Genomic DNA, 25,972 nt, shown 5'->3' on the forward strand with positions numbered 1-25,972 from the left:
CACAGCACACAGGTGGAGAGTTGGAGCAGTATGGCAACATTAAAAAGCACCGCAGGGTGCCAAAGTGGCAAAGAGTGGCCGTGTGCTGATCACAGAGGCCCCAGAAACGTGTGAGGAAGATTAGAATTCATACTGAGAGAAGACATTAGCAGGAAAGTTGGGAAGAGATGTGATTAAATTTGCATGTTTAAAAAGAAGTAATTTTCTGCAACCTGGAAAAACAGATTGGAGAGGGACCAGCCTGGAGTCAGGGAGCCCATACAGAAGTTGTTGTTGAAATCTATGGGAAATATTTCAGAGATTCAACCTCAGTGATGCAGGAAGGATGGAGAAAGTGGGTGATTTAAGAAATCTTTCAAAAGTTTGTTTGATATTGATTGGAAGAGCATAGGACTCAAGACTGATGTCTGTGTTTTAGGCTTGAACAAATGGATACAGAATAGTACCATTAACCAAAATAGGGAAAGGAGGAAGAGAAGCATTTTTGTAAATTCAGTTTCAGGAAGTCTGAAGTCCATGAGTCAATGCAATATCCTAGAGGAGATGTGCAGAGGCAGTTGGATGTGAGCATCTTGAGAACTCAGGTAGAAGACAGAGCTGGAGACAAGTCATTGACGTGGAGGTGGTAATGAAGGCCAGAGGAAGTGATGGGATCATTCAGGGGAGCGTGTGGAGGGAGGAGACAAGAAGAATCAGAACTCTTGAAGAACAGATGCATTTTTTAAAAGTCGAAAAAAGGAGCGTATAAAGAATAGTGTGATGGAGGAGACTGAGAGGTTCATGGAAGATGAGGAAAGAATTATGTCAATAGGGAAGTGACTAGCCGAGCTTCCTCTATAATGACCTGAGCTAGAGCAGTAGCAGTGGGAAAGAGAGAGGAGAGGAGACATTGAAAAAATATATGAGACACTAGCTTTTGAAAATTGCTATGAAGATCAACATTTCCAAAAGTTAGGTTGACAAGTTGAATGGGTCTATTCAATTTAGCATTAAGGAAGTAATTGGCAGCCTTGATGAGAACAGCTTCAACAAAATTAAAGGGTCAGAAGCCATATGGCTTTCTGTTGAGAAGTGAACAGAAGGCAAAGGGAACACAGAGAATGTAGACAAATATTTCCAGAAGTTTCACTATAATGGAGAAAATTCTTTTAGTTTTCAAAGCCCTTAAATATTCAATCTATAGGAAGAAATAACTGGCAATTAGTGGTGGGCTAAAGAAGAACAAAACAGACCCCAAAGAGCTGTGGATAATTCCAATACCTTGGAGATGGCAGTCCCACAGACAGAAGGTGGAGGAAAGTGAGTTTGGTGGGGAAGTTCAACTTTAAACCCATATGTCAGATGGTGTTTTGCCAAGTGAAAATCTACAAAAGCAAATAAACAGAGAAGAATATGGTAAACAGAAGCACTCTGGACCTCTGAAGAATTCTACGCAGTAGTGGAAGCTAAGGCAATTAACAGGTGTAAGACCTTCCAAGGAAAGAATGTGAATAAAACCAACAGAAGACTAAGGACAGTCACACAGCAGTACACTGTCATCCAGGAACTTAGTGCTATCTACTCTTCCTGAGTGAATAACTGGATAACAGCAGTCAAGTTCTCCTCTTTATGCAGACTTTTACTCCTTTACCACTAAGTTATCTTAAGTATAGAGAAAATCTAAATCAGTTCTCCCTCATGCTGACTCCAGACTATATATTGTGCGAGACTCTTGACATTACTACTTGAAATTTATTCAGTTAAATTTAGTCAAGTGCTTTCAGCATTTTCTGTAAGATATAATTTCTATGTGTGGTATATTTCCCACTATAAATGACTGTTTCAATAATGAGCATAATTATGAGAGTTACAGAGTTCACCCAGGCACTCTGAATGAATGCAAAAGGGCACAGTATGTTTGGGCAACACCCAATGTGTGGATGACAGAAGTTTAGTGAATATGGAGTACTCTTAGTGTAATGTGAGAGCTGAGGGTAAAACTGTGGGTGGGAGTCAGATCATGCAGGTCTTTAACATTCTAAGTACTTTCAGCTTCATTCTCTACACAGTAGGAGCAACTGAGTTTTTGTGAACAGAGGAGTGGTAGGGATAGATATGAGTTTTAATGCAGTAATGCTGGTAATGTGGTCTAGACAGTTGGCTCCAAAATACATTCATTAACTGAGTGAAAAAATGATGGCAGAAGACTAAGTGGTCCCATAAAAGGGGCTGCTTATGGGAGGTACAGTGGATGGTCTCTCATTCAGTGAATCAGAAACTAAAATTTGGTCATTTTTAAAGGTTGCTCAATCAATGATTAAAAATGTAAGCACTTATATTAGGCATTATATTTTAACTTAAGACATACATGGCATATTCACATACTGATTGTATGATAAGAGTACTAATTCCTTTTTTTAAATATAACTGGAGTTTAGTACCATTTTTCTTGTATAAACTATGCTCACGTTTCTGATTCTTTGAAATGAAATGAAAGGTAGAGTGCAAATCTTTAAGACATTTTTTTAAAGAGAGAGAGAGAGAGAGAATTTTTTAATATTTATTTTTTAGTTTTCGGTGGACACAACATCTTTATCTTATTTTTATGTGGTGCTGAGGATCGAACCCAGCGCATGCCAGGCAAGCGTGCTACCGCTTGAGCCACATCCCCAGCCCAAGACATTTTTATAATTTTTCCCCAATCATTTTGGTTCATCTTTCTCATTACTTATTTAGAGTATAATATTTTCAGCCACTTACTCTTTTGGAGTCTTTCCAAAATATTTAACTTCATTTTCACAGGAATAGCTCTCTTTCACACTCATATTCATTGGTTTATGTAATCTTTAATTAAGTATTGTAACAATAAAAAGCACAACTGCACAGCCTGATTCATAAACAAAATACAAATGTTTCTTGGTACATGCACTAAATTGATGCATCCAGAAAAGCCCATCCTACCACTCGCCCTAGTGATTAGTGTAAAAGGGAACTGGAGAGTGTAGCTAATGAAGTGATTTGAGTAACTGGGAAGTGACTAGCCAAGCTTCCTCTATAATGACCTGAGCTAGAGCAGCAGCAGTGGGAAAGAGAGAGGAGAGGAGACATTGAAAAAAATATATGAAGACACTAGCTTTGAAAATAAATAGGCTTGAGTTCAAATGCTGACCTCAGTCACTTAGCTGTGAAGTTTCTGTTTTCTTATTTGTAAAATAGAATAATGTGGTATGTAGTTAAAAAGAGTCATTGGGAAGATGGGTTTTATGTACTTAGCAATGTGTATGACACAAATAGGTAATTAATATGCTATGAAATCAGTGGCATTTGGTGAAGTGTCAAAGATGACTCTTTATTTCTTACTTTGGGTGAAAAAGATGATCCCGCTCACTGAAGTAGGAAGCACATGAGAAGTAATAGATTTGACAAAAAATAAAAATAGTTCATTTGGGATTTGTTGAGTTTCCTTGTGTGACACCCATGTTGGGATGTCAAGAAGGCAGATGGAAATATTATTTTGGCTTCCAGTGAGAGGTCTCGGATAGCAAAATCAATTTAAAGGCATGCACAAAGAAATGTTAAATGGAGTCACGAGAATGGATGAAAATGGGCAGAAAGGAGAAAGGACACAGCAGATTGGAAAGGCATCAATCCTATGTGAAGCAAAAATCCAAGATGCCAAAGGAATCAGCTGGGCTACTGAGGCAGGAGGAGCAGGAGCGTGTCTAGGAAATACAGGTACAGGTGTAGGTGATGAGGTGAGTTTTCCTGTGTGTTTTTCTCATTGACTGGCTTAGCCTCCCAAGCTTGGGGCATCTTTTTTCATCCCAAGTGCTCACCATTAATGCTCAGACTGGGGTGCCTGTGACAGAGCTCCATAATCTTTTAAAAGGGAAGCAAGACTGAAGGGAGTCTTCTTTAGAACAGAGGAGACCTGAGCATGTTTTCAATCAAAGGGAAGAGAACCAGTGGAAAAAGATGTTTTTAATTAAAAATGGGCTCTCTCTCTAACATAAAGTTGTAGGTGATTTTTGTTTTCATCTTTGTTTCTTTATGTGCCTTCCAAATTTTCTACATTGGATATATAATTACTGGATCTAGGAAAAAATAAACAAATAAACCTTATTTTCCTTAACATGAGATAAGAGATTAGGGAAATCTATGAAACAATGTGACAGAAAACCTGGATTGGAATAATATTAGTTATGTAAGTGGAAAAGACAGCATGGGAAAGGTACTGAGATATTTTCCCCATTGAGACAGAAAAGAGAACAATTGAAGATTTAGAAAAACTTTGAAGTGGAGGTAAGAGAATGTGAGGAAAAAAATTGCATTATTTGGCCTCTATATTTTTTTAGTAAACTAGGAGACAAGATAATTGGCTAAAACTGAGGCAGAAAGATAGGACTGGAAAAATGGAAAGAATGAAAATAGTTTAAATAACTTAATATAAAAAAATAGAATAGGATTGAACTTGAAATTGGTAAAAAAAAAAATTCCCAAGTAATCCAGGCAGAGTGGCACACACCTGTAAGTCCTAACTCTATGAGGGCCTGAGGCAAGGGGAATCACTTGAGCCCAGGAGTTTGGTGCCAACCTGGACAACATAGTAAGAGCCCACCTCTTAAAAAAAAATTCCAGTAACTGGAAGTAATAACCAGGTATGCATGTGTAGTAGAGCCAGTCACTATATTATCTTCCTCTGCACACTTAACTGTCTAGGGATAGCACAGCAGCTAGAACTTGCCAGATAGGTAAGACTCAAAGGGGAGTCTCATTCCCTTTTGTGCCTCATTCCCACAAAAGTCCACTCTTCTCCTTATGTTGACTGTCAGAGGCAACTACACCACCATACCTTCTGTTGCAAACACCTTGGAGTCACCCTAGATTCATCTCTGAATTCTATGAACCCTCATCTAAACAATCTCCAAGTTCCAGCCATTTCTTCTCCTGACACTACCTTTGCTGTCACTGTCTTTGTGAAAGTCACCATCATCCTTTTGCCCTGACTACTGACTTGGCCTCTAACAATTCCCTCATGTCTGTTTCTGCTCCACTCAGTTTCATTCTTTGTGCTGCAGTTGGAGTGTTTTCTCTAAAAAAACACATCAGTTATAATTTCAATCTTGGAAAACCCTTGAAAAGCTTCTGATTTCTTTTAGGATAAAACAAAAATTCTCATCCCAGATCACCAGTTTCTCATGATCTGGCCCCTGCAATATCTCCAGACTCACCAGACATACTCTGCCCCGATCTCTATTCTGTGGGCACACAGGCCTTCTCCTGATTCCTCAGAAACCCAGATATAAAGAATGACCAACAAGGTAGAGTTGAGATCAGGGCAGACGGTGCCATATAATCAGATGTCGTGGATTACAAAAGGAAGAGAGATTATTGAGATAAAGACAGGGAAGTCATAGAATGTAAGAAAAATGCTGATATTGCTTCCTAAATTTGATACAAGGAGTAGACAAAAAACAAACAAACAAACAAGACCAAATCATTTCTGAAAGTACTGTGATTCAAATTAGGTTGTCAGAGGAAAGTCAAAATTTAGTTAGTTATTTAGTCAGTTGTTTCATTCATTTAATTAGAAAATTTTCTAAGTCAAATTTTCTACATATAGCTGTGAAATAACTGAGCCATTGAAGATGATACATTCTAGTTACTCCAAAAGGGCAGACTCTCTGTCTGAAATGAGCCATAAATTTCTACAAAATTTAATTTAACTTCCATAGAAAAATGTCAGATGAGATATGCAGACCTGACATTTCATGACAGTGGCAAAATGCTCACTGAAGAAAACAAATCCCTTGAAAATTGGTTGAAATCCAGCAATGACTCCGTGTGAGATCTCTACACAATACATACAGTAGATGTCCTTCACATTTTCATTGGGTAGGTGACAGCTCTTGTTCAGCAGAAACGCAGAGACTACATCACACAAATTAAGTGTTCATAATTCTCTCTTCCAGCAGACAGAGGCCACTGAAGAATCACATCTCAACAGCATGTTTACTTCCCATGGTTAATAGAAAGGGAGCCTCTTTCTGATTTCTCTTTGCACATGCCAGAGCACTCCTCAAAAAGAAGGCATACATGACTGCTGTTATTCCACAGGTAAATAACCTCTGAAATCAGAACCCACACAAGGTAAACAAAGACATTCAGGAGTTGTCTAGAACCTCAAGGTGCATACGTCATTTGTCTGCATAGATGACTGACATTCCAGCCTTGGATGTCCCAACAGGGTTTGGGTATTCTGGATGTGTGTGCAAAAGTGATAGTCAGAAGCAGCTTTTGTAGAATTCAGAAGGACCAGCATAATGAAGAAATACATTCGCAGTTAAGATTGCAATAATCCTGAGTGTAGTTTGGGAACAGTATGTAGAAGCATCTTGGCTCAGCCTCATGAACTCATATCTAGAGAAGAGAGAAAAGAGGACTGGGGAGCTCACTTTGGCCCCTCTCCAAGATGTCATGATCCTGAGGGTGCTTTAGCAATGTAAGAGCACTGGAGCATTAGGGGAACTACCCAATGTGAGGAGGGCCTGGGGCCATACCTCATAGGAAGGTATGTGTCCGGACCTCTTCTGAGACACTCACTGTGACTGTGAGAAGTACTATTGTGCAGGCAAGTGAAGTGCAGTTCACACATAGCTGACCTGGCCAGCCAACAGTCAGTGGTACCATATCCTGAAATCAAGGTTGAAAAGGGAACAGATAATGACCAGTTCATCCTTTGTTTGAGGTGCCTATGAAACTCTTCCGAGGTATCAAGAAGGTAATTGAGAGTTTTAGAGAAAGAATGTGGGTATCCTGGTCATTTTATGTTTCTATAAAATCATACTCAAGACAGTTCTTATGAAGAATAGAGGCTCATTGGCCTCATAGATCTGGAAGCTGGGAAGTACGAGAAGTACAAGAACAAGGTCCTAGCCTCTGCTCAGCATCTGGTGAGGGCCTTCTTGCTGTATTGTAACATGGAGGACAGCATATGGTGAAAAAGAACAAGTATTCTGGCTCAGGTCTCTTCTTCCTATAAATGCCTCATGGGAGTATCACCCCGTGACCTCACCTAATCCCAATTAGCCCCCAGGGGCCCCACCTCCCTAACCATTAACATAAGCATGTAGGGATCAAATCCAACACAAGAACTTTTGGGAGATACATCCAAATCATAGCATTGAGGTAGAGTTGCAGGTTTAGTGTCCTCGATTTAGAGATGTCAGTTGAAGTAATGGCTTCAAGGAAAGGGTCCAGAGAAAGTATATTAAGAGAGCCAAAGAGAGAGGAAAGCCCTGGGACTATTCACATTAGAGAGGTAGTAAAAAGTGATTTCAGGCAGGACTTATAAATAACAGGGTAAGCTGGGGTGAAAGGAGATCTGCAAGAAGTTTAGACCCAAAGACATCACCCTTAGAACTTAATCTGCACAATCATTTCTAGAAACTTATACCATTTCTTTGTTTCTAGATCTTCCCTTTCAAAGAACTGATTGCAGAATATTAAATCTGCAACTCGATTCTCAAATAAAAGAAACATTTGCAAGCACTTTGTTTTAAGGATATAAATCAGCAAGTGGTTAAGTCAAGGAATAATAAATAGTCACTGGATGAAGCACAGCAATGTAAATTCCAGAAATTTTTATTCCTTTTTAAAAATTGATTGTCAGATAAGACATCAAGCACATTAATGGGTGCTTATAAAGTGATTAATCTCTCCAATTCCTCTCCAGTCATTTGAAACACTCTGTAAGATGCCCTTGTTTTTTTAAAAAATTAAATATGATATTTTAACAGGGACTTTTATCTTGCAAGGTTTTGAAGTGTGGTGGCATACTTTTAGCATCACTCTTTGACACCATCTACTTCAAATCAGACATTTTTATGTCAGTTTAGAAGACATGCAGGACTATAAGCGTCAACATTGAAATTTCCAAAAGCAGATAGATCTTCCTTTTTTGCTAACTGGAAGATAAACAGACTGCTATCTTCTATGTAAAAGAGGTCCTACTTGACAAGGAATAGGAGGACAGATTTGCCAAGTCTCTTTATTTCCTCCTTCTTAAGGATAAGTCTACCACTTGACATCTGCCCTCATCTTGTCAGGTTACTTGGAGCTGTGTGCCCAAATTCTGCAGTCACCATGAGGAATCCCACCTTCACCAAGCATTTGTTCTCTGGCAGAGCTTTGATGGGCAGCTGAAGGGGATGATGTGTGTCAGTACATTTTATGGATACTCCTCTTATATAGCTCACAAAACTGAGTGGGAAGAAGACTCCTATGACTCCAGGATTGGTCTCAGAAATCCCAAGGTTTTCAGGAACTGTATAAACAGTTATTGTGCCCAGCAATTAGTGGACCCTATTTCTTCTTTTTCTTGTCTTCCCCAACTGGTTTTGATGATTTTCTCAGCTGTATGTAAGACCCTACCCTTCCCAGACAGGAAATATTTAAAGGGTCCAGGGCCCTTGATGCCTTTACTGTCAGGAAAAGTTTAATACTAAATGTCCTAGAAAGTGATCCATTGGCTTATATGATTTTGGTAAAACCTTGTCTGAGCTACATCAAGGTTCCAGACAATGGGCCTCTTACACATGCCTTGCCTTTGAGATCTGGCCTTCTATTACTCTTGCTATTTCTAGTAAGAAGTAAAATTTGCCCTGTGTTCCAGTGTGACACCAAGGCCCCTACTATCCTTACATAGACCGGCTATATGCAAGCTGTTGATCTTTCCAAAGTTACCTCATGGACTGTGTGGCTGATCACATGCAGAAGGCAGCTACAACCTGGAGTGTGAGTGCTTTCTGCTTTCAAGGTGGGCCTGTCTTATCTGCCCTAGAATTAGCTAAGATCGCCTTAGGGCAGGGCAACATTATTAAAGGGCCTACTATGAGATTAATTACATAGCCCACTGCTCTAACAATAAAAATTTTATGTCCCTAATAGTTCCCAAATCATCCATTAACATCTAATACCCAAGAATGCTTCACTCTACATCAGAACTATGCCATCAATTACCTGTGTAATGAACTCCTTTTGATGTATCAAATTAACTTGAAAATTGTGTTGATATCCCATGGATGTGGTATCTGAATATTAGTAAAATGTTTTGCAAATAAATAACTTTTAGTAAGTGCACTAAGACCACCTATTCAAGTTTGCCTGTGATACATCCAATTTTAGCACTGAAAGTCCTGCAAACTGTTATGCTTTGTCACCCCAGGAAAATGATTCCATCTCTCTCATTGGTCTCAATCTACAAAACCAAAAGGACTAAATTATACTATATATAAAATTATAACCTGATGATCCTCTTTTTAATTGCAGATTCTACCTACCAACTTAGCACACTATAGCTGTCTAGTATTTCCAACTACAGAACCCTTTTAGAGAATCTCCTCTGTCTTAGGAACAGAGAACCTTTTAAAGAATGTTTTCTATTACTTCTGTGACACCTTCATTTCCAAAACTATCATTACCACTGCCTTCTAGGTTTAAGCAGGTCTTTCTGTCTCAATGACCCTGGTTCCAAGGATATGTCTTCTACCCAAGTCCAGTTGTCATCCTGGTCCTCTCATTGTTCTGAACACAGGGACCACGATGCCCTTATCTCCATTCTACAGCATGGGTTTTACATGCTTAAACCAGGAATGAACACAAGCTCAAATGCTAGCTTAAGCTGAAAAAAAGAGGATTGGTTATTTGGTTGGTTGCTTGTTTGTTTGTTTGTTTGTTTTTTTCATATTCAGCAGGACTTCTCAGAATCTTAAATTGCTAAGTATACACAGAGATCAATAAGATAGACCAACTCATTTTCTAAAGGTAACAAATCATCTCAGTTTGCAGGACTTTGATCGCTAAAGCTGAAGGGGTTCTGGGTAAAACTGGGCACTTGGGCACCCTCCATTCACTCAAAACTGATTATTTGCAAAGGAACCAAGTACACTGCCTATTTCCCAAATGCGCCTTTGGAGGAATAATGTTATCAATACCTTGTAGAGTTCATGTCTGGCTTTTTTATAGCAGGTACCTACCTGTTAGGAGTATTGTAAGGTTTTATGAAATCAGGTATAAAAGGCACCTGCAATTCAAACTCAAAAGTTCACTGATGATCTCATGCTTGTGGCTACCGTTTCACAAGAGATTAATGGAACAGGGCTAAAACTAAAAGCAGACTAATGAGGGCTGAGTTGAGGAGTGGTGTATATATATGTAAAATCCTGGACCCTACTGCCTATCATTTCACAGGTCCTTTCCTTGTTGACCTAACATTGTTGTCATTTTAAATTTATCAAATGACCCCTCAGCAGACACTACTTCAAATAAATAACAAAAAACATCTTCTTTGAGATCCACAATGGGTCTTGGCATAGTAAAGCCTCCCCTTGGGGGATAAGAGGGTAAAAGGTGGGGGTGGGAAGAAGAGGTCAGAGGCAATAAAGATATGGTTCACACCCTCCACTCTGCCAGTAGAGGAGCAGATGAGAGGGTTACCGGCATGACTGTTAAATTCCTGAGCCAAGTGTTCTGTTTGGGTGAAACTCCCAAATACCTAGTCTTGCTTTATGGTCTAGATATGTTCCAGAAAAGTGAATCTTTATGCACGTTGCTACCCTTTCAAACAGGCCTTCATTATGAAAGTCCGGGGAGAAGGACTAGGTCTACGTGGAGTGTATCACTCGGTCATAGGGAAAAGAACCCACATTGTTGTCTGCTGGGTGATGCAAAGAATGTCATTTTCCCCATGAGCCTTTAGTTTTCTCTTCAAAATGGAGATGATAGTAGTCATACCCTTTTCCAGGATCATGAGGTTCAGACGAGGGAAGCTATGAGGAAAGCCCTCCTGTCTTCTGAGGACAGGAGCCACATCTGAAGTCTGTCTGGCTTATCATGGTACTTCCAGCCTGGGCTCATGGTCTGGAGAATGGCACACCCCCAGTGTATCTTTCCTAAATGAGTATATTCACACCTTATAAGCTCAAAAGCCCTAAGAACACTCTTGTTTGGCTTTAGTTCATTTCTTTATATAGGAATGTTTTGTAGCAGTGTTCTAAGATATTTAGATTTAATTGTATAGTAAATGCCATTTCATCCAGAAAGCATTTTCAAATAAAAAAAAAATAGGAACAGTGTCATCCCTGAATATAGGTTGTCCTTCCCATGAAAGCAGTTTGCATCCTTAAGTTGCCCCAAAATGATATTCGGGGCACTTACTTACTATCCTATGTGCTTATAAATAACTAACTGATTGAAGCTGCTAATTCCATATGGAACAGCTATAATTACCACTGTACTGTGGATGAGAAAACTGGAGTAAAGAGAGAGGTTCAGTAACTTCTTGATAAACACAGAGCCCTCTCCCTTATCCATGATACCTTGTTGCCTCTCATAGTTCTTAATATTGTCTTTATTTCTCACTAGAGAAAACTTGATCTTGGACCACCACTGCTTTGAAATCTTGTGACCACTGATTTATTTCACTTGAGGACTTTTTTTTTTTCTGCTATAACCATTTTCTATTTGAAGTCCTAACTTCATCTGAGTAGAAAATAATAATATAGAAAAAGAAAAAAAATGAAAACAGATGAGGTTTTCACTATAAATAGAGATGAATATTAGGAAGATATACCAAATGGAGGTGAAATTTATTCTATTAGAAGGGTTATGTGTTGGGGCTGGGGTTGTAGCTCAGTGGTACAGCACTTGCCTAGCACATGTGAGGCCCTGGGTTCAATCCTCAGCACCATATAAAGATAAATAAATAAAATAAAGGTATTGTATCCATCTACAGCTACAAAAAATATTTTTTAAAAAATAAATAAATTTAAAAAGAAAGAAGAGTTATGTGTTCAGAGCAACTAGGAATTAAAATTTAAAAGAGCTAATTAAGTCAGAGGACTTGCACACTAGTAGTCCCCAAGTTCTGGTGGAAAACCTGGCAGACACTACCATCCAGAGTCTTTAAGGAGGACAGAACGAGTGAAGATCATTGGCAGAACTGCACTAAGTGGAACAGAGGGTATGAGTGTGAACTCTGCTCAAGTTCAAGCACTAATCAGTAAAAGGTGGGGCAACGTGGTCTATTCCCCTGCTAAGGATGGCCAAAGCCAGGAGCAATGGCATCTCAGAAACAGACATTTCTGCTTTGTGACTGGATCTATGACAGCTCTGCCAAGGGGCGTATGAGAATCCCTGGAGGGCAAAAGTTGTAGAGGGGGCGTGTCCCTCTGCTTCCTGATCCACGGAGCGGCTCACCATCAACATTGCTTTCCCCACAGCAGTTATTCCAGTGGCAGTGGTTGTAGTTTTCAGATTCCCCGCCCCCCTCACCTTCCCAGAACAAGCTTCTACATCCATCTCAGAATGACCATGCCAGCCAGTTCAGGACCCTCCTCAGAATTATAGGCTCTCAACTCAGAAGGACCCCTCTGAGCCCTGATATCCTAATAACTCCACTTCTTTCTTCCCACAGTCACAGGGTGGCAGCTGCTGGCTGTAGGTACCTGTGGGTTCCCTCCTGCCTTTTCAGCCCAATGGTACCCATTCAACCAAACTCTTCATTAAAATACCTGGTGTGGTTTCTGAAGTTTTTCCTGGCTAGCTCTTGGTAGAACAGTGCCTGTATCCATTTCTGTTTCTTAACATTTCCTCTGAATCCCTTCTTTGTCTCTTGGTATTTGCAGAGTTGCATTATTACTGAGGTTTTTAATTGCATGTGTTCTGATTTCCTACTTACCCCCAAACTAAAAGCACTGAGAAGAGCCTATAATGCCTGGATTTGGAAATAGCTTTAACATCTGGATCTTCCTTTCACAAAATGAGTGATTTTAAGCAAATTAAATAATATCTCTGTATATCACTTTATTATTGTAAAATAGTGACAATAATGCTTGCCTCATAGTGATGTTGAGAAGACTTAATGAATAAGATACATATAAAAGGCTCTAAAGGCATTCAGTATATAAAGGCTATTTTTTGTGTGTCTAGGTACAATAGCCTACACAAATATACTTGGTGGTGGTGATTATGGGGATTTAAGTGTTTTGTTTTGTGTTGTGTGTGTTTCCATGTACCTGTCTTTGGACATTGGTTTATACATAGTAGCATTCAATGAATATTTGTGAGTGATAATAAATTTATGTTTGGATAATTTGATTAATAGTTCCAAACACATTATAATCCATTTTGTTTTTCATTTACTAAAGTATAGACTGCTGTTTGACTAATGTCTGGCTCACCTTTATTAGCACATGGACCAAGCACTGGTACAATGTGTTTGAAACAGAAGGTTTATTATCTATTCAAGTGCCCTTACTGATAGGAAAAAAATGATCCTCTTTCTGGATGCTTTGCTTTGAGGAAAAAAATAAAAACCTTATGGTTTTCATTACTAATCTGACTTTTGATGAAAATGGCAAACATACACCACAAATTCAGAAATCATGCACAACCCTGGCAACAGTGTGGACACAGTGGAACCACAGAATGTGAATCCCTGCAGTCTTTGAGAGCTGGAAAGCAGACCTGCATATGTTCAGTCCTGGGGAAGGAATAAAACAGGGTACCATAGGAGTGAACTGAGAGCGCTCCGCAGCCTCTGTGAAACACAGGCAGTATAAAATGTCTCTGTCCCTACAGCTAGCTGTCCTTAGATAAGGCCCATCACACACCAAAAGTAAGGTAATAAGAATCCTTGAGGAGTGTGAGGAGAGCTTTCTTACCTGTTTAGCCAGTCTTTAGAATGAATATATTAAGCAACAATAACAAATATCCAGCATATTTACTTTCATATTTACATGCACTAAGCTCATTAAGACATCGCACAACTGGTGCCTTATGCTTATTACTGTAGGAAAGGTGTGCTGGCAAAATGGGCTAGTTCAAGGTGACAACATTCATTTGTGATATCCAAAAATAAACTGGGACTCAGGAGTGTAACTGTTGATGTTAAAGTACCGCATTCCTTCCTGATGATGTCAATCAAGGACATGTTTCTCATGTGTAGTAGCTCTCAGGCCTTAGTGGGCCTCAGAATCATCTGGAGGCTTGTCACAGCACAGATTTCTGGGCCTCACTCTCAGGGGAAATTTGAACTGAGTTTCCAAGTGTATTAGGGTTCTTTAGAGAAACAGCTATAGGAGATATAAAGATATAGACACAGATTGTACCAAAAAGATTTGTTATAAGGAAATGGCTCAAATGATTTTGGAGGCTGAGATGTCCCAAGTTTTGCAGTCAGCAAACTGAAGACCTAGAAGAGCAGATGGTGTAGTCTAGCTCAAGTTCAAAGTCCTCAGAACGAGTATAGACAATGGCATAAGCTCTGCTCTGAAGGCTGGCATGTGTGAGACTTAGGAAGAGGTGCTACCTGCCTTTGTAGTGTCAGTCTGGAAGCAGGAAAATGAGGCATGTCCAGTTCAAGCAGTCAGGCAGGAGTAATCCCTCAGCATTTTGTTCTAGTCAGTCTTCAGGTGTCTGGATGGGGCCCATCTTCATTGGGGAAGATGCCCTGGCTTTTCTCATTCATGCTAATCTCATGCAGACACCTCTCAGATGCACTTGGAATGACATTTAGCCAAATGTCTGGGCACCCTGTGGTCCAGTCAAGTTGACACAACCAATGAACCATCACAGCAAGGGATGCTGCTACTGCTGGTCCAGGGTCTTCATTTTGAGAACCACTGCTATAGCAGAACTTGCAGCAAAAGTGGAACCACACAACTTTCTTGCTCTGTATCAAAGACACTATAACAGATGGTTAACAAAAAATGAATTAAATAAATGAATAAAATATAGAAAGAGGACAGGGTGGGAGGGAATCAGGGAGGGAGGATCTCTCCCTCTATCTAATGTCAACAGAGACCCGAGTGGATATTAGAGTTCTAGTGTGACTGGACCTCACTGTCCTCAGCTCTAGGGTTTGACCTAAACCCTTTCAGGTCTTTTATGGCTCTATATGTTTAATTTTACTTCTAGCTTAAAGAGGTAGTTCTTAACAATGGTTTAAAATAATTCACTCAAAAAGTAACAACTTATTGCAGGCCTGTTCTGTGTCAGGTGCTGTGCTAAAAAACTTCATAGCTTCATCTCATTTAATTCTCACAATAACTCCATTATTCCCATTTTGCACATGAATAAATGGAGTTCATGTCTTACAGAAGTAGTTAATCTGAGTTACCAAATCAGCTCCCCCTTGCTTCCAAACCTTTGCTTTTACACCGCACAGCATATAGATTTTGTGAATCATTAAGAACAAGTCACCACACCAGGAGGAAAACCTCAAGGTGCTTATAATCTAGTGAGAGATAGGCTTGCAAAATTTTTTAGACCTTTATTTTATTTGTTTTTATGTGGTGCTGAGGATCGAACACCAGTGCCTCACACGTACTAGGCAAGCGCTCTACCACTGAGCCCAACCCCAGCCCCTAGGCTTGAAATATTTTAAAAGAGGATTGTTGGGGCTGAGACTGTGGCTAAGTGGTAGAGCGCTTGCCTAGCATGTGTGAGGCATTGGGTTCAATTCTCAGCACCATTTTATAAGTAAATGAATAAAATAAAGGTCTACGCATCTAAAAAAATATTTTAAAAAAACAAAGAGGATTGTTAAGAACGTCAGTAGAATGTGGGATAAAAGCACAAAGTTGTACAGTAGTTTGGAGAGCACACTTTTGGGACCAAGGTCTTCCCATTTCCATCGTTTACAAACTGTATTACCATTTTGAAGTTACATAATTTCTCTGCCTTGGTTTCCCCATCTATAAATACTTACCTCAGTAGAGATTTTATAACCTTATAGAATCACATCCTTATAGGACTAAATGAGCCTACGTAGGTAAAGCATTTACACAGTACCGTTCATAAGGCAATCAGTATGTGAATGGTTATTATTATTACTACTGTTATTTCCCTAGCACCTAGCTGAATGCCTGACACATGGAAGATACTTTTTATATGTGCGTTGAAGGATAATAAGACTGTTTTTCTGGACATAGTAGCAATTATCTATATGGCAATTAAAGTTTGCTGTATACTGACTGACCTTCTGGAAACTCATTCTCAGCCTTTGGGTAGCTACTTCCATCCCTCAAGGCACCAATTTCAATAAAAGTTCTTACTACCTTTCACATACCTGCTCATTGCTGGCTCAGTGATATTATATTAATATGGCTTTGATGTACTATATAAATACAGAGTAAGAACATGAGGCAAAATCTTCAGATTCTTAAATGCCTGACAATTTTCAGTTCTTGTAGCTGCAGATAATTGAAACTTTAGAGAAAATAACCAGGAAGAACTTCCAAATTTGCTTTTTAATCAATGCCCTCTGTATGAATTGCAGGCGATGACCTCTTGTTTTGCTTGTCAGGTCAACTTAATAAAAAATCACTTGGAAACTCAAAACTTCACTCATCCTTTCTTTTAAAAATGGCACATTGCCAAAGAATTCATAGCAGTGCACACAGAAGTGAGAGCTGTGGTTTGTTCTCTGACATTTGAAAGTCTACCTGAGCTCTTTAGCACATGGGTACTGAATATTCAACAATCTTCTGAAATTTCCAGCACTGCTGCTTGCTTCAGCACTTTAATTCCTAGGATATGCCAGGATTGCACATTAGCATTTAAATGGACAGCCAAGTCCTACAGAAACTTCATGATATATGTCACACCGTAACTGGCTTCAACTCCTTCAGGGGCTGTGCAGTTTCTTTGCCTTGTCTGATGTTCCAACTTCTCTTTCAACTTTTGCCTTTGTGGATTTGGGATGATCAGTTATCTGCAAGATTTATAACCAACAGCTTTGAAGTTGGACAGACGTATGGTGTCAACATTCTGCAATTCAAGAAAATTCTCTTTCTCCTTTAGGATGTAGTGTTGTGTTTTTCTCGCGGCTGACTGCTCCCTTTGATATAATAAAGAAAACTTCAGTTCCCTGAGTTTCTCTTAAAGGGGAAAATTTTAAATCAGTCCTTCTAGTTTGGTACGAATTGGTATAGTAGCCCTGACTACAGTGTATCCCAAGGCTGGCTCAAAAAGGGTTTCTTCTGCATACATCCAGAATCCACAGCTGCTTGTGGCTCAGCAGCAAAACCACAAGACATTAACTACTGCAAGTCTTTTCATTTTGATGTGATTACCTGCTTATTGAAATTCAGCTTAAATGACGGATTCTATTCTTTGACCTGGGGAGTGTGATGAAGATGACTCTTATTAATATTCTTAGACGACCTCAATGTCTTGCCTTGGCAATAAAATAATGGACCCAGGACCTAAAGCTGTGGGCTGAATACTATAGAGGCATGCAGTCACATAACTTTCCAATCCACTTTCCTTTGGGATGCTGCACAAGGCACTCAGTAGGGATCAATTTCATAACATCCTCTAGAGCTGTGCTGCCCACAAGGTACTCATTTGCCACGTGTATCTACTTAAATTTCATTTCAAGTTGAAAATTCAGTTCCTCAATTACATTGTTCACACTTTATGTATCCAGTAGCTACACTTGCCTCCTGTGTTAGGTAGTGTAGATAGAGAATACTTGAATTATTGTAGAAAATTGACTTATTTCAAGCCATAGAATTTAGAAAGACCTAAGAGCAGCCATTATCCTGATATTTCCAGGACTGAGGGATTCCTGGGTTATGAGGATTTTTGGTGTTAAAATTAGGAGAGTCTCTGGAAAATTGGGGGAGATCATGGACACCAGCACATGTGTACTGCAGGCATCTGTGACATCATTTCTAAGTCTGCTCCCTAAAGGATGCCATATATTAACTGATCCGGTTGAAGCAGGCAGTATTTGGAGAGCCATAGTAGAAGAATAAGCTAAAATAATAAATGGGAACTCAGTTTTTAATTTTTATCAAAAGGTAGAAAGTTCACAGGAACAAGGCAGACTATCCAAACTACCACAATGAACAAAATGATGCCGCTCATTGAAAAGGAACACGTTTTAGAAGTAGCCCACAAGGTTAGTAACAAATAATCTCTTAGCCTTACCCTGAAGTCTAGCTTGAAAGGCACATGTGTGTTAGAGATGACTGGGATGTTTATTGGCAAATCAGGTCCCCTGTTGTATTAACAAGCAGAGTTCTGTTGGGTTATTTTCTACAAATAAATAAGTATATATTTCAGAGTCACTGAATTTAAGAACTGAAAGAAGTCTTAAAGTTCTTCTAGTCCAACCCAATTTTGCAGGAGAAGGACCTAAGGCCCAAAACACCTGAGTGCCTTCTCCAAGATTCTATAGTGAGAGTGAAAGCCTTCATCATTTTTCCAAAAATAAAAGGCAAAAATCAAAACCACAGAATAAATTCCTGCAAATAATTAATGGCATTTTAATAAGGTGGTACATTTTTATTTCTTCCCTGATTGTTGTTTAATGTTGTTAAAAAGCATCTTACTTGATATCATTTCATATTTGAGGTAGCTTTCTGATGAGAAATTACTAGCAGGCATAATCTTAGTAAATATGGTTTTAACATCATTGAGAACTAACAGTGTACTGGATATTTCTGATGGGTCAACATTACCAGATGGCAGAGGAACGCAGAACTATTTCAGTCTTATTTTACATCAGCCTCTGTAACTAGGTGTGAAAACTTAAGGAACAAAGTATAAAAAAATATATATATATATCATTAAAGGGAACTAAAGCCCAAGTTTAGCAAGGAAACTGGAAAAGATCATGCAGGATTCCTTAAGGATGTTTGAGAACTCAGGTACCAAACAGAAACTGTTCTATAAGATCAAAGCTGCCTCCTCCATTGGAGATCTTGTGTAAGTTATTTCACCTCTCCATTGTAAAACAGACTAGAACAGAAGCCATCTCGTAAGATTCATAATACATATAAAGTTCTTTAAACAATGACTGGCCTGTTTAAGGCTCAATAAATTTCATTAATTATAATTATTGACATTAAATTACACAAGTGATTTCAAGTCTCCAGATGCAGGTGTAAGTATATTCCAGAATAATTAACAACTTACAAAAATATTTCTTGCATAAAGAATACATAGATTACACCAAACTCTGTACCTACAATTTAAGACTACTATCGTGATCCATAATATAAATGCCTGCATTCAGACATTTGCTAAACCAATGCTTCATGAATGTCCATCATTTGATTAGCATCTGTGTAGTTCCCTATTTATGCTGCATTAAATTGCCATAAATTAAGTGGCATCAAACAAGAGAAATTTATTCTCAATACAAGAATCACCTCCTTGAACTATATTTCCCATCTTTTTGTAAATCTGGAGTCTGAAAGACAATAGACTGAAATAGATCTGATGGCGCTAAAATCAGGCTGTCTGCAGGGCTGGTCCTTTCTAGCAGCTTCAGGGGAGAAACCATTCCTTGTCTCTTTCAGCTTCTAGGAGAACAGAAGCCTTCCTCCTTCCTCCTTTGCATCACTCCAACCTCTTCCTCCCCTCATGACATCTCCTAATACTCTGTCTTTAACCCTCCAGAATCCCTTTTATAAACACCCTTGGATTTCATCTTTGGATCTATGCACATCATCCAACATAGCCTCCCCATCTCCAGATCCTCTACTTGGTTATATTTGTACCCTTCCTTCTGTATGGGATGACACTCATGGGTCCCAGGGTTATCATGTGGCCATCTTTGGGGCCAATAACTAATCTACCACACCTTCTTCACCATTTGATTTATGCCATGTCTGCTTACCAGTGCACTATTAATATTTTTCTTTATTTTTAAAATTTAACCTTATCTGTGAACTCATAGTTTCAACGGGCTAGTTATTTTTTTTTCTAAAATTCACTAAAGTAACATTTTAATAAATAAAATTAAAAAGTTTTCTATATTTCTAACATGCCCTAGACTGTAAGTGATATAAATACTATACTTTAGGAAATGCTAATTGCAAATTCTTTGGTGAATTGATCAGCATCAAGGATTGGAGAAAGATTCCCTACAATATTAGAAACTGAGAAAGGGTAGCCTAGTCTAATGATCAAGTTCACTATATTCTTTTCTGAAGTCTTTGATTTCTATCTCAGTGTTATTTAGAATATTTGAAGGTATGTTTTTGAGTCGTATTATTGAAGATAAGCACAGAAATTCCTTGAGTTTCAGTTTAATATTGAGTTCTCTACCATTAAGGATAACTTTCTTATACTGTACATCCCACCTTTGTAAACTGTACCTGGAGATGATCCATTGGTCCTGAATGTTCTTTGTATAGGGAGGAAAGTCATAAATTCCCACTGGAGTTTAGTTCCAGCAAAAATGATGTCCTCTGCTGCTAAAGCTGTTGGCTTTCATTGACCATAGAAGAAAATGAATGTAGTCAAAGTGATTCTTTTTCTTGTTTTTTATTTTTATTTATTTATTTAGCCTAAGCAGCCAAATATAATCAGATTCAAGGTGTAAATGAAATCACTTTGGGACCCTGGGGTTCTAACAACAAAATTTCCAATATGAAGTATATTGTTTGGAGACCTCATTGTTTTGCTGTTTATTTTGGGTCAAATCTTTGAAGTAATAAAATCCTATTATAAAGAAACTTGAAATTAGATGCATTGGGATATTTTATATGAAATTAATTCCTGAATCCTGACCTGTACTTGATATTTTAAGAAAGTAATTTCAGTCGGCATAGGAACGTGCCTCACAGATCTCCACGACAGAGGACTCGATAAGGCTTCAGCTGACATCCCATGAAACCCATCTCTGTGTTTGCATCATGCCTTGCTCCCATGGGTTGCTCCTAGGACAGGATTGAATACAGAAGGAATTCTAAGATGCCCTTTCCTGGGAGATATGGAAGTCCTCTGGCAGGACTCCTTGCAGGTCCTGCCGAGCCTTTCTTAGATCACATGTAATTTAGGATATTTCCAACCAACCTTCTTTCCCTCTTCTCATTCATTGAACTTACACTGTGGTCAGAAGGCTCAGCTTTCTTTGGCTCCCTTTTCCTTTTCTCTCACAGGCATTTCTCTAATTAAATCCTCATCCATTTAAACCCATCTTGATATCTATACCTGGGAGGACCCAGATTAAAAATATTGTAGGCCCGGCCGCTGGTGTCCCTGCCAGGGGCAGCAGAGGGAGAGGAGGATGCTGGGTGCAGGAGCGGAGGGGCCTCGGGCTTTAAATCTTGGCGCCAGGAGGCAGGTCTCCCGACCCTAGACTTTCTTCTGGCGTCAGGGGCAGGCACACACTCTCTTTGCTATGACTTCACCGTCAATTGTAAGCCAGCACCTGGACAGCAATGGTGTACAGTCCAAGGCCAGGTGGACCAGAAGAATTTTCTCTCCTATGACTGTGGCCTGGACGAGGTCAAATCCTTGAGTGCCCTGGGAGAGAAAGTGAGTGCCACAATCACCTGGGAAGAACAGAAAACGGCACTGAGAGAAATGGGGGATATGCTAAAACATAAACTGGCTGACATTAAAGCAGAAAATGACATGGCCAGGGGTCTGCACATCCTGGAGGGCAGGATGTGTCGTCAGCATAAATCCATCAGCTCCTGGCAGTTTGGCTTCAATGGACAGATGTGGCTCCACTTTGACTCAGACAACAGAAGGTGGAGAGAGATGCATTCTGGGTCCAACTGGATGAAAGAAATGTGGGAAAATGACAAGGAGGTGACTGAGTTCTTATGCAGGTCCTCAATGGGTGATTGTAGAACCTGGCTTCAGAAGTTCTTGGTGCAATGGGAGCCAGAGCTGGAGCCAACAGGACCTTCAAGTGCCATCATAGACAGAGTCTCCCAGGAGTCCGCAGCCAGCACCCTTATCCTCTCGGCCTTGCTCTGGATCCTCACCTACTTTATCCACCTATGCCTCCAGATCTTCCTGACAGGTTAAAGATGCTCCCAAGAAGCTTCTGAAAATGCGATTCATTGAAATAACTATCCTTACTGATCTTCTGCCAATCTACTCCCTGCTATTCCTCCATAGAGCAAATGAAGATTAAACTGCAAATCCAGAGGCCTCCAGTGAGTCAGTCAGACTTAGTCACTCAGCCTAGAGCTCCTCTGCTTATTCATATCTAGTGAGGATTTAAAAGATGTTCCTGGATGTCACTTGTAGGAACACCATGAGCCCATACCCTACTTCTGCAAGAGCTGGATGGTTCTGATTGCTGCTTTCACTCTCCCATCCATCACAGCAGCCACCCGCATCTTTCCTTTGCTACCCATTGGCCCCTACTACCCCAAGATCTGATGACCCCCATGAAGATCCATTAACTTCAATTTCAACTTTGAGCTCTTTGTTCTGTTTTGTGACAGTCCGATCCTACACTTTTTCTTACCCATTTCCTGTGCTAACCTATGGAATCATATACTGAGCTCTGACTGCTAGAACAAGAAACCTCAACAAAGAGTTTTAATCTTGGTTGTGTTATTAAATACTTCTCTGTATCTTGAGCTGACCTTTATTATAGTTTGGATCTGGAATGTCCCACAAAGATCCAAGTGTTGACTATGGTGCTATTGAGAGGTGAGGAAAACTTTAGGAGTGGAGGTGTTGAGTCGTGTTTTGAAGGGTTCTTTATGTCCCAGGCACCTTCCTTTCTCCCACCTCTCCCTCCCCCTATCCCTGTATTTAAAAAAATAAATTATTTTATTGCTACAATAAGTTAAACCATCTCTTCTGCCACAGCTCCTACTGCTGTGATATTCTGCCTTACCTCAGACCCAAAAGCAATACAGTCAAGCAAACTTGGACTAAGACTTCTGAAACAGTGAGCCAGAAATTAATTTTTCTTTCTTTAGTTTACTGTCTTCAGATGTTTTTCCACAGTGATGAAAAGCCAATACAACATTGATGGTGCAATATTGTCTGTAAAATACAATGAAACACATCATTTATAACTTCAGGAACTCTTTGTATGTTTTGTTTTAGTTAAATAAACATATATTTTGTCAACAAAAAAATCATAACTTTCAGATCTTAAAAAAATTAGAACACCTCTATTTCCCCAGTATTTGAATGCAGACACGCATCTAATTTATGTGATAGTTGTACCAAGTTGTTTGGTGGTATATTTAAAAACAGAAAGCATAAATCACAGCTTTGTTCTGGCACCATTAACCTGGGCATTGTATCTGCCTCCTGGAACCCTTTCATGAAAATTTCACCGTGGCTTCAGGGGCATATACTTTATCTACATCTGTGTAGTATAGTTAGACCAGTAGGCCATCAAAAGACTGCTGATATAATGATCAAAGATGAAAATAGACTTCAGTAGCTGTTACAGGTTTTTGTGATGACATGTGCTAGAGAGGAACAGAGTCACCACAGAGCTCAGGTGGGAAGTAATTGAGACTGGATATTGCTGACAATTCATTTAAGAAGGACATAGGGAAACCAAAACAAGCATACTGAAGGCTGGGAAGGAGGGAGAAGGATGGAGGGGGTGGTGTGTGGGAGGAGGGTGGAGTGTGGGAAAGAGGAGACAGAGAGGGATAGAGGAAGGGGAGAGAAAGAGAGAGAAACAGACAGACATAGCAAGAAAATGACAGAATCAAATAGTTGGCCTGAAATTTCCCATTGAAAAGATGGAGTACTGATTCACTATATAATATCCAATTTGAAGATAGAAGGCAAGTTAAGTTTTATTCTTCCTGCTCCAGACCCTCTGGTAGGAGACGCCTCTTTTTATTGCATTTCAAGTGACAGGAATTTAATCATCATCCTCAAGCACGGGCAGTGTTAAAGGACGTGGGCAGTCTCCCATGCTATAACATAACCTCTTGCAGCTTTTTTGAAAATACTACAGTTATAGGTCTACTTGCATTTCTGATTTTAACATATAAATAAGCAGTCTGCAAAATATATGTTCATCATACATATATATGGGTTAGCATATTCAATGATATTTCAGCACCCTAGATGGTACTTGAAGACAATCAGAGACGCTGTGAGACTCCTTTAACCAACTTTGTGTTTGGGTTTAAAAGGGATGTTGATAGGATTGAGTCACTGGTGCTGAAACACAATTAGCTGTACATAGTGTCTTGTTCTCAAAAAACACACGAGTCCATGGTGTTAGGTGTAAATTTTGTTTGAAATTTTGTTTTCAAAATAGTTGTAGTTGTTCTGCTGGGCATGGTGGTACATGTCTGTAATCCCAGTGGCTGGGGAAGCTGAGGCAGTAGATTGTCAGTTCGAAGCCAGCCTCAGGAACTTATTATTGAGGCCCTGAGCAACTGGACTGGGGATGTGGCCCAGTGGTTAAGTGCCCCTGAGTTCTATTCCTGGTACAGAAAAAAAAAAGTTTTTCTCTATAAAATATAACAAAGGGTTAATAAACAGTTTAATTGAAAGTCTCTTAATAGTCTGAGTAATAGAAATAATGTCATTTAAAAGGGGTGGAGGATTTGGAAATAGGAAAAAAAAACATGTATAGAATTATTGCTCCAAAGTTTTAATTTTTTTCTTTTTTAAATAATTTGATAATAACTCACTCTAAAACATGCATATTGGAAAGGAGAGGTAGGTATGGGACCTGTTAAACCTACTAGAATTCTTTGGGACCATCTTAAACTATTCTGTATACGTATTTTTTAATTTGTTAAATATTTTTTTAGTTGTCTATGGACCTTTATTTTATTTATTTATATGTGGTGCTGAGAATTGAACCCAGTGCCTCACACATGCTAGGCAAGCACTCTGCCACTGAGCCACAACCCCAACCCCTGTATACATACTTTTAATGATGGAAAACATACGCACTACTACTAAGGTCTTTAACCATATCTTTGATTTATAACTCAGAAGTGGGATTGCAATAGAAATATATTTACGTTGTGGTGTTTTCTATGGTAGAAAAAGAAAAAGCATGGCTTTCCCGAGTCTAAGGTCCCTTCAGTGACAGCATTTGTAATGAATTTCAAGTTTCTACCTCAGTGGACTGCTTTGAAACCCTCAAAGATGTTGATATTAAAGACAGCAATACCTTGAAGAGGCAGGGTGATGAGCAGAGAGGACAGCAGTAAAGAAATTTTAGATTCAGGTACACTTTAAGCCAAACTGAAGTTGATTTCAAGAAGATAAAAGGCAGATAACCATCAATAAAATGTCACCAGGGCCTCTGTTTTAGCCAGCTCTTTTGCTGCTGACTAAAAGATCTAACCAGAACAATTGTAGAGGAGGAAAGTTTATTTGGAGGCTTAGAGTTTAAGAGGTCTCAATCCATAGACAGTCAGTTCCATTCCTTGGGCTCAAGATGAGTCTGAACATCATGGTAGGAGAGTGTGGCAGAGGGAAGCAGCTCACACAGTGATCAGAAAGGAGAGAGAGAGAAAAAGAGAGAGAGGCACTCTACTCTCCAGATACAAAATATATACCCCAAAGCCAAGCCCCAGTGAACCACTTCCTAGAGCCACACCCCATCTGCCTCCAGCTACTACCCAGTTAATCTCATCAGGGATTAATTCACTGGTTAGGTTAAGGCTGTCACCCAATCATTTCTCCTCCAAACCTTGTTGCATTGTCTCACACATGAGCTTTTGGGGGACACCACATCTAAACCATAACAGCCTCTGTAAAGGGGAAAAGTAGCAAGTCAAAACCTAAAGGCATCTATGCTTAAATGATACCTGGAATGGAAAAGGAGTCTAGCAGTACAAACATTGGATAGAAATGGAAACCAACCGCCAGTAAGACAAAATTGTGAATTATTTTCCATTTCGAAATGCTTTAGAAGTTTTGTTGTCTAAATAATCTCTAGCACCTCCCAAAGACAAATTAACTGGTGGCAATGCCCAGGAATTTTTTACTCTAATGCCTTCACTGATAATTCTGTCTTAATGGTTGGGGTGTGACTTGTTAGAAACATAGCTAGACTAAAACATCCTCCTGTGTGGCATGAAGTCGTATTATTGTATGCATCTGGTTATCCATGAGGATCACTTTACTAGAGACTGGTACTGACTTAGATTAGGTGACCTCTTGGAGTCCCTTGAGCTCTAAAATTCTTGGAGTCTGTGATATAAAAAAAAAACATGGT

General features: G+C 39.4%; 1 protein-coding gene across 16 annotated transcripts in view; it reads right to left on the reverse strand.

Annotated features, from left to right (window-relative positions):
* Lmntd1 (lamin tail domain containing 1) overlaps nucleotides 1–25,972 on the reverse strand; it is a 340,293-nt gene that overhangs the window by 133,734 nt on the left and 180,587 nt on the right. For 14 of the 16 annotated variants that reach the window (XM_058576414.1, XM_046435441.2, XM_058576413.1 and 11 more), the window contains one exon: nucleotides 22,649–22,800. The exons of 1 other annotated variant lie outside the window; for it this stretch is intronic. The gene's annotated coding sequence lies outside the window, so the exon portion shown is untranslated. Of the gene's footprint in view, nucleotides 1–1,260; nucleotides 1,721–22,648; nucleotides 22,801–25,972 lie in introns of those variants that run through there. One more of the 16 variants, XM_046435445.2, reaches the window with a different exon arrangement.

The sequence above is a fragment of the Marmota monax genome, unplaced genomic scaffold (assembly GCF_021218885.2).
Source record: "Marmota monax isolate L192 unplaced genomic scaffold, Marmota_monax_Labrador192_F-V1.1 WCK01_AAM20220418_F8-fsc00012, whole genome shotgun sequence".
NCBI lineage: Eukaryota > Metazoa > Chordata > Mammalia > Rodentia > Sciuridae > Marmota > Marmota monax.